The 17,051-nt window shown below is 43.0% G+C and overlaps 1 protein-coding gene across 7 annotated transcripts in view; it reads right to left on the bottom strand.

The window, feature by feature from the left end:
- Nucleotides 1-17,051, bottom strand: part of bmpr1aa (bone morphogenetic protein receptor, type IAa) — a 250,312-nt gene that overhangs the window by 84,513 nt on the left and 148,748 nt on the right. Inside the window, exon 1 of one of the 7 annotated variants that reach the window (XM_078530646.1) lies at nt 7,585-7,689. The exons of the other annotated variants lie outside the window; for them this stretch is intronic. The gene's annotated coding sequence lies outside the window, so the exon portion shown is untranslated. Of the gene's footprint in view, nt 1-7,584; nt 7,690-17,051 lie in introns of those variants that run through there. 7 annotated transcript variants of the gene reach the window in all.

The raw sequence follows: 17,051 nt of genomic DNA, 5'->3' as shown, positions 1-17,051 counted from the left end.
TAACCAGTATTTTATAAAGGTTTAACATAATTTCCTTGTTCTTGTACTCTATAGCTCAATTTATAAAGCAAAAATCCAAGAATGCCTACTGATATGTAAACAGCCATTTCAACTTGTCCTGCCACCTTCAAAGACTTGTGTACATATACCCCCAGATCTCTTCACTCCTGCGTCCCCCTTGAAATTGGACCATTTAGTTTATAATGCCTCTGATTCTTCTTACAAAAATGAATCACTTCGCAGCAATAAATGTTATGTATTATTTGTCTGTCCATTTTATCAGTCTGCCTATGTCCTTCCGAAATCTGTCATTATCCTCCTAACCGTCTACTATATTTCCGAGATTTGTGTCACCTGCAAGCTTTGAAATCATGCCTTGTATACCCAAGTACAGGTTAGTTATAGACATGTCCCAGTACCGACACCATTGCACAGTTCCAGTCTGAACAACAGATGCTTACCACAACTCTCTGCTTTCTGTTCCATAGTCAATTTCGTATTCACTTAAGTCACTGCCCTTTTTATCCCATGAGCTTCAATTCTGGTTACAATTCTATTATGTGGTACTTTATCAGATCCCTTTTGAAGGTTGGCCAGATGCACATCAACTGCACTACCTTCATCAACCCTCTCCATTACTTCAAAGATTCAATAAAGTCAAACATGATTTGTCTTTAACAAATCCATGCGGGGTTTCATTTATTAACCCATAATTTCCTAGGTGCTAATTATTTTTGTCCTGGATTAATGTGTCAATGTTTCCCCAACGTAGACTTTAGGCTGGTTGGTCTGCAATTGTTGGGTTTTTCCCTCTCTCCTTTTTAGATCGGAGGTGGGTTGTAGAGGTAAACATTTGAAATCTTCCTGTCCTCTGGCACCACTCCCATGACTACAGTGGATTAGAAGACTGTGGCTAGAGCCTTTGCTATTTTCACCCTTGTGTCCCTCAGTAACCTAGGATGCATCCCACCTGGGTGACTTTTCTACTTTGAATGTTGCCAACCTTTTAAGCACCTCCTCAGTTTATCCCATGCAATTTCTCCACTACCACCTCCTCTACTGTCATATTGACATTCTTCTTCTCTATTAAAGACAGATGCAGAATAGTCATTTAGTACTTCAGTCATGCCCTCTTCCTCCATCCTGGGTTGAATCAGCTTTATCCTTTTTATAAACAGCTCTTTTACTATTTATATGTTTACAAAACGCTTTTCAGTTCTCAGTTATGTTACCTGCTAACCTATTCTTAGACACTCTTTGCTCCTTGTTTTCTTTTTCAGTCCTGCCCTGTATTTAATGTTCAGCCTGGTTATGAATTATGAATTTGACATTTATCACAAGCTTCTTTTCTCCGTTTCTTTTTAATCTCTAGATCTTTAGTCATCCAGGAAGTTCTAGCTTTGGATCCCCTTTACACCCTTGTGGGAGTATAAATAATCTATCCCCAAATCAATTCCTCTTTAAAGGCTCATTCATGGTTTACCTGACAATCTTTGATCCCTAGCTACCTGGGCCAGATCCCTTTCAACTTACCATTCCTCCAAATGAATATTGTCACATTTTATTTTTCCTGTCCTTTTCCATAGCCGCTTAAACCCAATGATATTGTGATCACTATTTCTCAAAAGCGCTCCAACTGAAACACGCCCAATTCATTGCCCAGAACTCGATCCAGCAATGCTTCCTTCCTCATCGGGCTAGACGTGTACTGATCAAGAAAGTTCTCTTGGACACAGTTGAGGAATTCCTGCCCTCTCAACTGTTTTTTCCCAGTCTACAGAAGTCCCCCATTATCATTCCTTTAAAGAGAAGGTGCAGGTGAGCTGCCTTCTTGAACTGCTGCAACCCATGTGGTGTAGGAACATCCACAGTGCTGGTAGGAAGGGAGTTCCAGGATTTTGACAGCAACAGTGAAGGAATGGCGATATATTTCCAAATCAGGATGGTGTGTGGCTTGGAGAGGAACTTGAAGGTGGGTGCATTCCCATGCATTTGCTGCCCTCGTCCTTCCGGGTGGTGGAGGTTACAGGTTTGGAAGGTGCTGTTGAAGGAGCCTTGGAGAGTTGCAACAGTGTATCTTGTAGATGGTATACACTGCTGTCACTGTGCATCGGTGGTGGAGGGAGTGAACGTTGAAAGTGGTGGATGGGGTGCCAATCAAGTGGGCTGCTTCGTCTTGGATGGTGTCGAGCTTCTCGAGTGTTGTTGGAGCTGCACTCATCCAGGCAAGTGGACAATATTTCATCACACTCCTGACTTGTGCCTTGTAGATGGTGGACAGCTTTGGGAAATCAGGAGGTGAATTGCTTTCTGCAGAATTCCCAGCCTCTGACCTGCTCTTGTAGCCACAGTATTTACATGGCTGGTCAAGTTCAGTTCCTGGTCAATGGTAACCCCTAGGATGTTGATAGTGGGGGAATTCAGCGATGGAAATACCATTAAGGGGATATTTCAGAATATTCAGATTAAGTATATTCCTGCTATAAAGAAAAATTCTAAGGGAAGGACCCCCCTCCATGGTTAACTAAAGTAGTTAAGGAAAGGATCAAACTTAAGGAAAAAGTATATAATCACTCAAAGATGAATGGCAAGTCAAATGATTGGTCAGAATATAAAGAATAGCAGAAATTGAGCAAAAGGTTAATCAGGAGTAAAAAATTAGAGTATGAGAGGTTGCTAGCTAGAAATGTAAAAACAGATAGCAAGAGTTTCTACAGGTATTTAAAAAAGAAAAGAGTAAGTAAAGTGAGTGTTGTTGGTCCTGTCGAGAGTGACAATGGGGAGTTAATAGTAGATAGTAAGGAAATAGCAGATGAAATGAACAAATATTTTGCTTCTGTCTTCACTATGGAGGATACAACAAACATTCCAATAATAGCTGTAAATCAGGAGGTGAAAGGGAGAGGGGAAATTGGTGAAATTACAATCACTAGGGAAGCGGTACTGAGCAAACTGATGGAGCTGCCGGGTGACAAGTCTCCGGGTCCTGTTGGACTTTATCCTAGAGTCTTAAAAGAGGTGGTTAATGAGGTTGTAGATGCGTTAGTGTTAATTTTCCAAAATTTGTTAGATTCTGGAAAAGTTCCATCATATTGTTAAGCAACAAATATAACCCTTCTATTTCAGAAGGGAGGGAGGCAGAAAACAGGAAACTATTGGCCAGTTAGCTTGATGCCTGTAGTGGGGAAGGTATTAGAATCGATAATTAAGGAGGTTATAGCTGGACACTTAGAGAAACTCAGGGTAATCTGGAAGAGTCAGCATGGTTTCGTGAAAGGGAAATCACATTTAACCTATTTATTAGAGTTCTATGAAGGATTAAAATCGCTGTGGATAAAGGGAAGCCTATAGATGTGCTGTACTTAGATTTCCAGAAGGCATTTGATAGGGTGCCACATCAAAGGTTAGTGCGGAAAATAAAAGCTCATGGTGTAGGGGGTAACATATTAGTGTGGATAGGAGATTGGCTTTTTAAAACAATCATTCATAGGATGTGGGGGTCCCTGGCTAGGCCAGCATTTATTGCCTATCCCTAATTGCTCTTGGGAAGGTGGTGGTGAGCTGCCTTCTTGAACCGCTGCAGTCCATGTGGTGTAGGTACACCCACAGTGCTGTTAGGGAGAGAGTTCCAGGGTTTTGACCTAGTGACATTGAAGGAATGGCGATATATTTCCAAGTCAGGATGGTGAGTGGTTTGGATGGGAACTTCCAGGTGGTGTTTCCATGTGTCTTTGTCTCTTGTCCTTCTAGATGGTAGTGGGTTTGGAAGATGCTGTCTAAAATAGTTTGATAAGTTCCTGCAATGCCACCTTGCATCAGTGGTGGAGTGAATGTTTGTGGATGGGGTGCCAGTCAAGCTGGCTGCTTTGACCTGGATGGTGTCAAGCTTCTAGAGTGTTGTTGGTGCTGCACTCATCCAAGCGAGTCAAGAGTATTCCATCACACTCCTGACTTGTGCCTTGGAGATGGTGGATAGGCTTTGGGGAGTTAGGAGGCGAGGTACTCGCTGCAGGATTCCTAGCCTCTGACCTGCTCTTGTAGCCACAGTATTTATATGTCTAATCTCATTCAGTTTCTGGTCAATGGTAACCCCCCCTAGGATACTGACGGTCAGGGATCCAGCAATGGTAATGTCATTGAATGGTTGGGTTCTCTCTTGTTGGAGATGGTCATTGCCTGGCGGCATGAGGTTCAAATGTCACTTGCCACTTTTCAGCTCAAGCCTGGATATTGGCCAGGTCTTGCTGCATTTGGATGGACTGCTTCAGTATCTGAGGAGTCGCGAATGGTGCAGAACATTGTACAATCATCAGCAAACCTCCCCCCGTTCTGGCCTTATGATGGAAGGTAGGTCACTGATGAAGGATCTGAAGATGGTTGGGCCTAGCACACTACCCTGAGGAACTCCTGCAGTGATGTCCTGCAGTTGAGTTGATTGACCTCCAATAATCACAACTATCTTCCTTTGTGCTAGGGATGACTCCAACCAATGGAGAGTTTTCTCCCTCATTCCCATTGACTCCAGTTTTGCTAGAGCTCCTTGATGCCACATCCAGTCTTCAGCTCTATTGCTGGAATGTGGTCAGGGCCCATAGCCTTTGTACAATCCAGTGCCTTCAGCCATTTCTTGATATCACATGGAGTGAACAGAATTGGCTGAAGACTGGCATCTGTGATGCTGGGGACCAGCGGAAGAGGCCGAGATGAATCATCCACTGAAGATGGCTGAAAATGCTTCAGCCTTATCTTTTGCACTGATGTGCTGGGCTCTCCCAGTTGATGAAGCGAATATTTGTGGAGCCTCCTCCTCCTCCTGCTCATTGTTTAACTGTCCACTGCCATGACTGGGTGTGGCAGGACTGCAGAGGTTAGATCTGATCCATTGGTAGTGGGATCACTTAGCTCTATTGCACGCTGCTTTCGTGCTTTGGTACGCAAGTAGTCCTGTGTTGTAGCTTCACCAGGTTGACACCTCATTTTAAGGTATGCCTGGTGCTGCCCCTTGCATGCCCTCCTGGCTTGATGGTAATGGTAGAGTAGGGGATATGCCAGGCCATGAGATTCCAGATTGTGGTTGAATGCAATTTTGCTGCTGATGGCCCACAGCACCTCGTGGGTGCCTAGTTTTGAGCTGCTAAATCTCTTCAAAATCTACCCAATGTAGCATGATTTTACTACTACACAACACAATGGAGGGTATCCTCAATGTGAAGGCAGGCCTTCGTCTCCAGAAGGACTGTACAGTGCTCATGCCTACCAATACCTTCATGGACAAATACATCTGCGACAGGTAGATTGGTGAGAATAAGGTCAAGTAGGTTTTTCCCTCTTGTTGGTTCACTCACGACTTGCCGCAGACCCAGCCTAGCAGCTATGTCCTTCAAGACGCGGCCACCTCAGTCAGTGGTGGTGCAACGGCCACTCTTGGTGATGAACCTTGAAGCTGTCCACCCAGAGTACATTCTGTGCCCTTGCAACCCTCATTGCTTCTTCCAATTCGTGTTCAACATGGAGGAGTACTGATTCATCAGCTGAAGGAGGGCTATGGGGGGAGTTATAGGTGGTAATCGGGAGGAGGTTTCCTTGCTCATGTTTGACCTGATGCCATGAGACTTCATGGGTTCTGGGTCAATGTTGAAGATTCCCAGGATCACGCCCAAGTTTATACCGCTGTGCTGCCACCTCTTGTGGGTCTGTCCTGCCGGTGGGACAGGATATACTCAAGGATGGTGATTGGGACATTGTCTGTAAGGTATGATTTGGTGAATATGACTGTCAGGCTGTTGGGGCAGCTCTCCTAATTTTGGCACAAGCCCCCAGAAGTTAGCAATGATCGACAGGGCTCGAATTGCCATTGCCATTTCTGATGCCGGGTGGTCCATCTGGTTTCATTCCTTTTAGATTTCGTAATGGTTTGATACAACTGAATGGCTGGCAAGGTTATTTCAGAGAGCATTTAAGAGTCAACCACATTGCTGTGTGTGTGGAGTCACATGTAAGCCAGACCAGGTAAGGACAGCAGATTTCCTTCCTTAAAGGGCATTTGGGAACCAAATGGGTTTTTATGGCAATTGACAATGGTTTCATGGTTACCATTACTAAGGCTAGCTTTTAATTCCAGATTTATTAATTGAATTCAAATTCCACCAGCTGCCATGATGGGATTTGAACCTGTGCCCCTAGAGAATTAACCTGGGCCTCTGGATCACTAGACCAGTGAAGTTACCTCCCCAGTTCTTGCATCTTCTCACTATTTGCTTGCTAATTTGTTCCTCCATCTGCTTCCCAATATTTGGTGGCTTATAGTATACATCTAGTCGTATAACAGTTCCTCTGTTGTGTCTTCGCTCTAAGCAAATAGATTCTGATGTTGAACCCTCAAATACATCATCCCTTTCTATTGCTGTAACATATCTTTGATCAATTCGCCACCCACTCCTTTGTTTCCCCTGTCCCAACCTTTCCTGGATCCATTATGGACAGGATTATTTAGAGCCCATTCCTCCTCTCGTTTAAGCTAGGGCTCCAGTATTCCAAATATATCATTGCCCCATGTGGCTACTTGAGCGTGCAGTTCACCGACCTTATTTACCATTTTCTGGGCATTTACACATAGATTTGCCTCATATTTCCCCCCCTCGATCCCTTCTATTTCTTAACTAGGTTATTTTAATGCTGCCCGTCTCTCCCATTCCTCTGTGCACCATATATCTTATCTCTAATGCTTCATCCTGATGCTCCTGGTGTTTTGTTTGGATAGGTTCATTTGGATGGGTTCATGTGTTGCAAAAATAGCCTATCCCAATGGTTACCTTGTGTAGATCCTCTGAGATAGAGATATAAATAAACCGAGTCTGCTGTTATCGATAGGACAATTAAATTTTCCCCATTTTCAAAATTACATTTCCTTTGTCTCCATGCATCATTCAACCTGTCGGCTTGTTTACTTGAAATGGAAAACTTCTTAACAAGCTAGCACAATAATTATGATTTTATCAAAATTCCACTGTATGTTCAACAAGCTACAGAGGTAAAACTTGTGGGGAATAAGAGTTCAATTTTCCAAATTTTTATTAGATCGTCATTTAGATCAGTATTTTCTCAAACCCCCGCCTGAGGTAGATTATCAAACAGAAAATTACAAGTCAATGGCTTTTGACGTTAATTGCAGATCACTGGGGAAATTAATTAGGGAGAGAATAGCTCAGGTTATCCTAACATCAGGTAAAAAAAAATCCTAAATTCCAAATGCAAATCCAAGATGATGGCCCCCAGCTATTAATGTTTTCAATAAAAAAAATGAACATTTTAAGACTTCACTGCCTCAACTGAATCAATATCAGTGGTTCCTGCCAAAATGCACAAATACTTGCTCTGAAAAGCAAAACCACTGTTCCCTAATATCAGTGCAGTGAAAAATCTATTTGTAAAATTGAGAAACAAATTCATTCACTTTTTCCATTTAACTTCTAGGCTGACTCCGATTCCAATGAGAAACAGTAACATAGCAACAACTTGAGTATATAGCATGGCAGGGACTGACTTTCAAAACACCACTTTTTTGGTTAAGTAAAAAGCACATACCAAGAAAGATGTCTGGCAGCCAAACCAATGTTTTTAAAGCTGTAATCGGAGCCTTTTTAAACAAATGGCCTTCTAATGAAAGCATGCCTAGACTGCGTCTCTACCCCCCTTTCATCGTGTGCAGCAAGCCTTTCAAACTGTTGGCTCTTTGCCACCTCCCATTACAGTGAAAAGGCTGAAGGAGTCGAGAGCAAGTTCTCCCTTTCCGCAGGCCCCTCCTCTTAAGCTGCCCTAGGCGCCCAGGCTGACATGCCTTTTAAGCACTGCTAGACTGCAGCACAGACTTTCTGGCTCCAGCGCTATTGTTTGCTCGGCTGCTCTGCCACACATTCAGCTCTTGATTAGCATAAGAATATTGCCATCTCCCAGCAAGCAATCTCTGCTGAGATCTTCACTGCTTAAATACCTCCATTCCTTCACCGTTGGTCTGCACATTGAAAGCTGCATGCGGCCAGTGCTGTACCGCGTTCATTTTCTGATTAAAATACAAACTCACAACAGACCAGAGTTTGTTGAACTTTAGTTTACTGTCAACAGGTTTTGACAAAAGCAATGAGGCAGAACACAGACTAGCTTTGAAGTTTTGATTACTTAAACAATTAACTGAAGTTCAGTGTAGGGAGAATAGAATCTGTGTTTTATTTGTTGTTTTGCTGTAATAAATTTTCACAAAATATTTCTGAACCACAAATCAGGTATCTTTTCTCAACAAATCGTCTTTAAAACAGGTTTTACATTGTTTAATTCATGGCCTCAGCAAACATTCACACCCAAAGATCCTGCCAAACAGCAGGTTTCTAGCCTCAACCTTGTCATTACCAACAGCACCGAGCGAGACAGCACAGGAGAGGAAACGTCCCTACCATACACCTAACGGTGAAATCAGCAGTGGCACTGACATCACAAAGATCAGTCGAACTTTCCTCACCGGCTGAGGTGCTCAAGAACAAGAGGCAAGTTTTTTTTGGGGGTGGGGTGGGGTGGGGGGTCGGATCACGGAGTGAAGTAGAAATCAGAGAGATAATTAGGACTTTTTTCATTAAACTATTATTATAAACATTAATTATTACTACAATCTGCTGTGCTGCTCAGCATCATACTGCTTTAACCTTTAGAGAGCCACCACCAAGGCACAGTTGGAGCCTTTATAGGCTCCAAGACTCATCCTGAGTGGTTTTTGCTGGTAGCTCTGGAAGCACTGGAGTTCCCACCGCAAATGGTGCTATCACCAGCCATTAATTTATGGATGTCAACAATAAAGCCATAATGTGCTGTTTTAAAAATGCTATTCCAGCTGTTGTGGAATCCACCCTACAATATAAATAGGATAATTTCTCATGAAACAGGGCCCTCTTAAAGAGCAACAACAATTTTATAGTGCCTTTTATGTAGTAAAACATCCCCAAGGTGCTTCAGAGTGAACAATATTCATTTAAGTGTGAGGGCCCTTTATTTTTTTATGCAACTGTGCATACTGGTATCTTAAAACAGATGGCTTGTGTGCAGCCTGCGCGGGAATTTTCAGTTTGCTGCACAGCTGCGCAGCTTAGAGGAAACACTGGCCATAAAGGAAGAGAGAGAGGTAGAGAGACTTAGGCAAGAAATTCCAGAGCTTAGGGTCTTGGCAGCTAAAGGGACAGCTGTCAATGGAGTGACTAAAATCAGGGATGCTTAAGAGGCCAGAATTGGAGGAGCACAGATATCTCAGAGGTTGGAGGACTGGAGGAAGTTATAGAGATAGAGATCCCATGGAGGGATTTTAAAACATGGGTGACTATTTTAAAATCGAGGCATTGCTGAACTGGGAGCCAATACAGGTTGAAGCACAAAACCTCTACCATATTTTAAATAATAGACATCTTAACGGAACCACAGAATGGTTACAGCACAGAAGGAGCCCATTCAGCCTACCATGTGTGTGATAACTTTCTCCTCCTCTTTGTTTCCAAAGATCTCTCTCTAATTTGCGCAAAATACCAGGCGCATGATACACCTGTAATCTATGATACTGTGATATGAAAAAGGCAATATCCATAACATGACAGTCCAAAGAGCCTACTTTTTGTGTGCCCGGGGAATGAAAATTGGAGACACTGAAAGCAAGCAGCTCTTTTCTATTGGGCCTCCAAAAAGGTACCAGTGGCACCTAATGTTATTAAAAGATCAGAAAGCAATGTTTGGGGGTTGTAGGCCTCCAGTTATGTGCTGTGCTGTTTAATCAGATGAATAACATACATACGAACATATGAATTAAGAATGAGTAGGCCACTCAGCCCCTCGAGCCTGCTCTGCCATTCAATAAGGTCATGGCTGACTGATTGTAACCTCAACTCCGCATTCTCACTTGCCTCCAATAACCTTTCACCCCCTTGCTTATCAAGAATCTATCTAGCTCTGCCTTAAAAATACTCAGACCCTACTTCCACTGCCTTTTGAGGAAGAGTTCCAAAGACTCACAGCCCTCAGAGAAAATAATTTCTCCTCATCTTTGTCTTAAATGGGAGACCCCTTATTTTTAAACAGTGACCCCTAGTTCTAGATTCTCCCAAGAGGAAACATCCTCTCCACATCCACCCTGTCAAGACCCCTCAGGATCTTATATGTTTCAACCGAGTTGCCTCTTACTCATCTAAACTGCAGTGGATACAAGCCTAGCCTGTCCGACCTTTCCTCATCAGAAAACCCACCGCTTTCCAGGTATTAGTCTAGTAAACTTTCTCTGAGCTGTAAAATGTTGATCAACAGTGATGCAGCACCCATGGCAATCTAGTCACCTGATTTTTCTAATCTTGATGAAACAGTCAGCAAAATCTATATTTTTGTAAATTTACTGACTGTTTAAGAACCTATGGCTGAATGAATATCAGCACCAAGCCATCTGGTTAGGAATGGTTCAGATAGCATGTTTAGCAGTACAGAGGCATTTTTAGAATGCAGTTAGAGGATATTGTTGATGCACCCATCTCTCATTTTATGCCTTTCCTTTATCTTGGAATCGCTTCTAATGGAAGCCATTTTGTAAAACAACTTTGTTTCCATTATATCGAATTCACCTTAATGAAACTTGAACTCTACATGCAGAGCTGTTACAGTGGCATGTTTGCAACATTCTCATTCTAGTCACAGACATTTTTTGCCTATACATGCCAGCAATGTTCAAGGTGCAGTGCTGAGCTATGCATCTGAAGCATAGAATATATTTATCAAACCCTCAATGTAAGAAATGTCCCAATGTACTTTACATAGATGGAAGAAAAAATAAAGGGAATATTGGAGCAGATGCTGAGCAATAGTGCAAGAGGTAGGAAAGGTGACTGAAAGCTTGGTTGAATATACAGGAGTCCAAGGACAAGGAGGCTGTTGTTTACAATACATCACTGCTTTCAAAGCACAGAAAACCGTTTTTGGACGCAGTGGTGAAATAAGAAGTTATGAAGGTGAGATGGTTCTGAAGGTGAGATGGTTATGAATACCCTGTTCTTCCTTCACTCTCCAAAAACATTAACTTGTTCAAGATACTAATGCCCACATCCTGTCTTGTGCTAAGTACCACCTACTCCTTACCTTGGCCTTTGCTGGCCTATACTTGTTCCCTGTCAGTCAACAGGTTGAATTTAGTTTCTGACTTCAAAAAAACTCTCTAGCTTTACAGACCTGATTATCCACTCTAACTCTGTTGACTCCTCACATTCTGATCCTCTGAATCGAGCCTTTTGTGTACCCCTCCACCTCCCCCACCATCAACAGCACAGCATTCAGCCATCTCCACCAGACAATGGAATTACCTATCTAAATCCTTCCATCTTTCCCACCAAAATGTTACTCCAAACTCCTCACTCCAATTCCTCCATTTTCTCCCCATTTTCTTGGGCGGTTTTCTACTTTAAGGCATTATATACATGCTACTGATAATTGGAGCTAACCTTATGAATTTACTGTACGTGAGTTTCTTGAAACACACTGGGCACGAACTCCAGCAGAATAACTCTTGTGTACAAATATCAAAAAAGTATAACAAAATTAACCAAACAGAAGCATAAATTATAATGGGCCAAACATTCAGTATAACAAGACTAACAGAATGCTATTAAAATTTACATCAACTTTACAAATTAGGTTTATAACCTGAAGAATTAATAGGTTTTTTTGCCAGATACAGGTCATGTGCCTCATCAACAGAGTTCCTGGCTCAGAAAACAGAAATCTTGGAGTGAGTCAGGGACAGTGATGAAGTCTGTTTCTTTAAATTGTTTATGAGGAGAACAATGTTCAATCTAACCAGTATTTCTTAATTAACCAAGCATCACTCCTGTGTACCAAAGACAATTTGAAGAAAACAGCCTCAAACAGAGATCATGCTTAAAATGTTTTTAAATGGTTACTAGAACACATTTAAAAGGAACTGTTAAGTTAAGATGACAAAATTAATTGTGGCATTCAAGTATTGGTGCCAGCTTTCTCCTCCCTTCTCTGCAGTGCAAGTCACAATAAACTGAAAATTAACAACTGTAAACAAGACAGAAGAGACAATGAAATTCTTATTTATTTTTCCCCAGGTGCCAGCAGCCCTTCAGTACTTTGCTAAATGGCTGCTCAACATGCATGAGCTTAGCTGCTTTTATATTGCATTTTGAAGTATATTTGCGCAGTGGCTTTCAGGCACAGGGGTATTGAGCAATGAGCTGCAAATGCATTGCATTTGTTAATAACAGCATGGTTTACTGTATTTTCCTGGCAGCCACTCATACAGAGTCCTAACAAGTTTATAATGCAGTTAGACCCATTGCATGAGACCGATATACGAAGAACTTAGGGCACTAGCACTCCTCTAAAATTAATCTGAAAACATCCTTACTAGGATTACATAAGGTATATGGCACAGAAGCAGGTAGTTCGGTCCAACAAGTTTATGCCGACATTTGTGCTCCACTCCAACCTCCTCCCATCTTTCCTCATCTATATCTACCATGACAACCCTTTATTCCCTTCTTCTTCAAAAGCTTGTCTAGCTTCTCCATAAATGCATCTGTATCATTCCACCACTCTCTATGGTAGTGAGTTCCACATTCTCACCACTCCTTAGGTAAAGTAGTTTCTTCTGAATTCCTTACAGGATCTTATTAAAAAATTATGGGATGTGGGTGTCGCTGGCAGGCCTGCATTTATTGCCCATCCATAATTGCCCTTAAGAAGGTGGTGGTGAGCTGTCTTCTTGAAACATTGCAGTCCATGTAGTGTAGGTACACCCACAGTGCTGTTAGGAAGGGAGTTCCAGGAATTTGACCTAGTGAGAGTGAAGAAACAGCAATATAGTTCCAAGTCAGGACGGTGTGTGGCTTGGAGGGGAGCTTGCAAGTGGTGGTGGTCCAATGCATCTGCTGCCCTTGCCCTTCTAGGTGGCAGAGGCCGTGGGTTTGGAAGCTGCTGTCGAAAGAGCAGTGCATTTTGTAGATGTTACACACTGCTGCAACTATGTGTTGGCGGTGGAGGGAGTGAATGCTTAAGATGGTGGATGGGATGCCAGTCAAGTGGCCTACTTTATCCTGGATGGTGTCAAGCTTCTTGAGTGTTGTTGGGGTTGCACTCATCCAGGCAAGTGGAGAGTATTCCACACACTTTTGACTTGTGCCTTATAGATGGTGGACAGGTTTTGGGGAGTCAGGAGCTGAGTTCTCTCCACAAATTCCCAGCCTCTGACCCGCTCTTGTAGCGGACAGTATTTATATGGCTAGTCCAGTTCAGTTTCTGGTCAATGGTGACCCCTAGGATGTTGATAGTGGGGGATTCAGCGATGGTAATGCCAGTGAATGTCAAGAGGAGATAGCTTGATTTCCTCTAGTTGAAGATGGTCATTACCTGGCACTTGTATGGCACGAATGTTACTTGCCACTTATCAGCCCAAGCCTAAATGCTGTCCAGGTCTTGCTGCTTCAGTATTTGAGTCGTCGTGAATGGTGCTGAACATTGTGCAATCATCAGTGAACATCCCCACTTCTGACATGATGGAGGGAAGGTCATTGATGAAGCAGCTGAAGATAACAGGGCCTAGGGCACTACCTGAGGAACTCCAGCAATGTTCCTTTGTGCTAGGTATGACTCCAACCAGTGGAGAATTTTCCTCAGATTCCCATTGACTTCAGTTTTGCTAGGGCTCCTTGATGTTACACTTAGGTAAATGCTGCCTTAATATCAACTCACCTCTCAAGTTAACTGCTTTGTCCATGTTTGGATTAAGATAGTATTGAGGTTGGAAGCTGAGTAGCCCTGTTGGAACCCAAACTGAGCATCAGTGAGCAGATTATTGTTGTGTAAGTGCCGCTTGATAGCACGGTCGACAACTTTCCACCCCTTTTCTGATGATTGAGGGTAGGCTGAAGGGGTGATTGGCCAGGTTGGATTTGTCCTGCTTCTTGTGGACAAGACATACCAGGGCAAATTTCCACATTTCCGGGTAGATGCCAGTGTTGGAGCTATACTGGAACAGCTTGGCTCGGGGCGTGGCTAGTGCTGGAGCACAATTCTTCAGTACTATTGCCAGAATGTTGTCAGGGCCCACAGCCTTTGCAGTATCCAGTGCATTCAGCCGGTTCTTGATATCACAGGGAGTGAATCGAATTGGCTGAAGACAGGCATGTGTGATGCTGGGGACCTCAGGAGGAGGCCTAAATGGACCATCCACTCAGCACTTCAGGCTGAAGATCTTGGTCCTGTGCACTAACATGCTGGGTTCTCCCATCATTTTGAGGGTCGGGATATTTGTGAGCCTTCTCCTCTTGTTAGTGGTTTAATTGCCCGCCACCATTCACAACTGGATGTGGCAGGACTGCAGAGCTGAGATCTGATCCATTGGTTGTGGACTTGTTTAGCTCTGTCTATCGCATGCTACTTCTGATGTTTGTCACGCAAGTCATCCGGTGTTGTGGCTTCACCATGTTAACACCTCAATGTGGAGTATGCCCGCCTGCACTCTTCATTGAGCCAGGGTTGATCCCCTGGCTTGATGGTAATGGTAGACTAGGGGAACTTCTGGGCCATGAGGTTACAGATTGTGGTTGAATACAGTTCTGCTGCTGCTGATGACCGACAACATCCCATGGCTGCTCAGTTTTGAGTTGCTAGATATGTTCAAAATCTATCGACCTTTACAAGGACTGTGCGGTGGTCCGATGCTATTATGGACAGATGTATATGCGACAGGTAGATTAGTGATCATGAGGTCAAGTAGATTTTTCCACTCTTGTTGGTTCTTTTACCACCTAGCAGACCCATTGTAGCAGCTATGTCCTTTAGGACTCAGCCAGCTCAGCTAGTAGTGGTGCTACCTAGTCAATCTTGGTGATGGACATTGAAGTCCCCCAGCCAGAGTACATTCTGTGCCCTTGTCACCCTCAGTGCTTCTTCCAATTGGTGTTCAACATGGAGGAGTGCTGATTCATCAGCTGAGGGAGGGGTGTGGTAGGTGTTAATCATGAGGAGGTTTCCTTGCTCATGGTTAACTTGATGCCATGACACTCCATGGGGTCTGGAGTCAATGTTGAGGACTCCCAGGGCAACTCCCTCCTACTATGCCACCACCTCCTGTAGATCTGTTCTGTTGGTGGGACAGGACATACCCAGGGATGGTGATGGTGGTGTCTGGGACATTGTCTGTCAGATATGATTCAGTGAGTATGACTGTATCAGGATGTGGTTCTCCAAATTTTGGCACAAGCCCCCAGATGTTAGTAAGGAGGACTTTGCAGGGTTTACAAGACTGGGTTTGTCGTTGTCATTTCCGGTCCTAGGTTGATGCCGGGTAGTCGGTCCACTTTCATTCCTTTCTGTCGGCTTTGTAGCAGTTTGTTACAGCTGAATGGTTTGCTAGGCCATTTCAGAGGACAGTTAAGAGTCCAAGATAAAAGCAAAATACTGCGGATGCTGGAAATCCAAAACAAAAACAGATGGAAAAACTCAGCAGGTCTGACAGCATCTGCGGAGAGGAATACAGTTAACGTTTCGAGTCCGTATGACTCTCCGTATGACAGTTAAGAGTCAACAACATTGCTGTGGATCTGGAGTTTTATCAGCAGACCAGGTAAGGATGCAGGTTTTGTTCCCTAAAGAGGGGTTCTCACAATAATCAACCATGATTTCATGATCGCTATTAAGGAGACTAGCTTTTAATTCTAGATTTTATTAATTGAATTTAAATTTCACCAACTGCCATGGTGGGATTTGAACCCTTATCCCTAGTGTATTAGCTGGGCCTTCTGGATTACTAGTCCAGTGACATTACCACTACGCCACCACCTCCCCATAAATATCACTTTTCCCGTGACCATCTTATATTGATGGCCTCTTTAGACATGCTGACAAGTTACTTCACTCTAGGGCCGGGAGATTGATGTGAAGTGTGATCCTGTTCTCACATACCCATTTGTGTACTTCACAGCAAGGGTTGTAGGATAGCAGTCACAACTAGGAACCCTGGCTGTTTTATTAAATTTCCTTATTCAATCCATGAATATTGACTTCAGTTGCAGCAGTCATGTACCACTCCAATGAGAGCAGCTAACTGGGCATGCACCAGGGACTGATACTGGTACCTGCCTGGCATATATGGCTCATCCTACAAAGATAACAACATGCATTTTTTTTTTGATATAGAAAAGTGTTTACAGCAGGGAGACTGTGGAGATGATGCGTAAAAGTGAGAAGGTAAGCCATTGCTGGACATGTTCTGGCTGCATTCAGATAGATAAGAATAGAATCATTTGGGCAGTTCCATGGAGGTGGGTGACTGAGAGCTGATGGAGAAAGTCAAAATGGCAATGGGTCAAGCAATAGGAATTTCAAAAGTTACAAAAATTACTGGTGAAACTTAGGGCGTGTGAAAAACAGGAACACATGCACAGTTCTGGTGAGTGCAGGAAGTCGTCATGATTAAGACAGAATGTCCACTCACCATTGTAGCTGCAAAGCATCGAGATAAACTGGCCAGTTCATCTACACTGATGAAAAAGATTGTACAGATGGTGTTGCTGAACTTTGAAGGATTCTCTCCATACCAGTTTTATGTAAGTATCAATAGCAGGTATTGAAAACTTGTTTTAACTGGAATCACCATTACACAACTGGAATGCAGTGGTCTTGTCAAGGCCTCAAATATCCCTGGAATTCTGCAGAAGGATTGCAAATGATCTCTACATATTCCATTTTCATACATTTATATACATATGTATAGTCCCGTGCATATTTATGGTGTATGTGATTTACATGCGTTCAGCAGGCTTTTCACTGAAAAAATGGGTAGTAGGTAATGCAAGATAGGAGAACATGAAAGAAAGTGATTAACAGAATTAGATTTAATACATGGCAATTTCAATGAAATAATAAGGAAATTAGCCATCATAAATTGGGAAAAAAATGACAGTTAATAGTCAGAAGACAAATAGGAAATATTCAAGCTGCTGATATTTAGGGTAAAA

Source organism: Cetorhinus maximus, chromosome 27 (assembly GCF_964194155.1).
Source record: "Cetorhinus maximus chromosome 27, sCetMax3.hap1.1, whole genome shotgun sequence".
Lineage (NCBI taxonomy): Eukaryota > Metazoa > Chordata > Chondrichthyes > Lamniformes > Cetorhinidae > Cetorhinus > Cetorhinus maximus.
The sequence above is the reverse complement of the archived record's forward strand: the minus strand, read 5'-3'. Positions and strand labels throughout refer to the sequence as shown.